At 58.0% G+C, this 688-nt stretch overlaps 1 pseudogene; it reads right to left on the reverse strand.

Moving 5' to 3' along the window:
- The window catches only part of LOC101651377, a 1,172-nt pseudogene extending 484 nt beyond the window's left edge, over positions 1–688 (reverse strand).

The raw sequence follows: 688 nt of genomic DNA on the forward strand, positions 1-688 counted from the left end.
GTCCAGGAGGTCTTGGTCCTTGGCTCGGACTTCAGCACCCAGGGCCCCCTGGCCCACAGTGCACATGCATTCCTCAGGGCGCAGGATCTGTCCCGCGGCTCTGCCAACCCATGCGCTGCAGGCCAGCCGCGGCCAGGATGATGACGCTGACCTCCTGCTGCTCATCCAGCTTCGGGAGCCCGGTGTTGATGTTTTCCCCTCCTGCTCTTGAACCCCAGGTGTCAGGGAGTTCCAATGCAGCTGGGCTGCACTGCGGAGGGAGCTAGTTCCTACCACGCTCTGCTCGGGCGAAGTTTCTAGGGTCTTCCCAACAAATTTTGGGTGGAAGACAACGGCATCATAGGGAATCTCCCGCTTGCAGATCGCTCCAATAGAGAAGCCAGGGGGCAGCACGTGGGTAAGTCCTGCAGGGAGTGAACAACCTTCGTTCTTCTCCAGGGCGTGTTCCAGCTCCTTGGCAAACAGGCTTTTCTCCCCAGTCTTGGAGAGGGCAGTATCAAGAATCTTGTCCCCAGTGGTGGACATGGCAATGATTTCAAACTGCAGGCCGGGATATAAGGTTTTCAGCGATGCCACCACGCTGTCTGTCTATGTGAGCCAGCTGGCTCTTATGGGTCCCCACTCGAATCACTCTCATCTTTGGGTTGTTGTCTTCCGTTGTGGCAGCCGTGGGCCCGTTACCAGCCAT

This window comes from Echinops telfairi, unplaced genomic scaffold (genome assembly GCF_000313985.2).
Source record: "Echinops telfairi isolate 266 unplaced genomic scaffold, ASM31398v2 ScPeMD7_5868;HRSCAF=6743_0, whole genome shotgun sequence".
In the NCBI taxonomy this organism is placed as follows: Eukaryota; Metazoa; Chordata; class Mammalia; order Afrosoricida; family Tenrecidae; genus Echinops; species Echinops telfairi.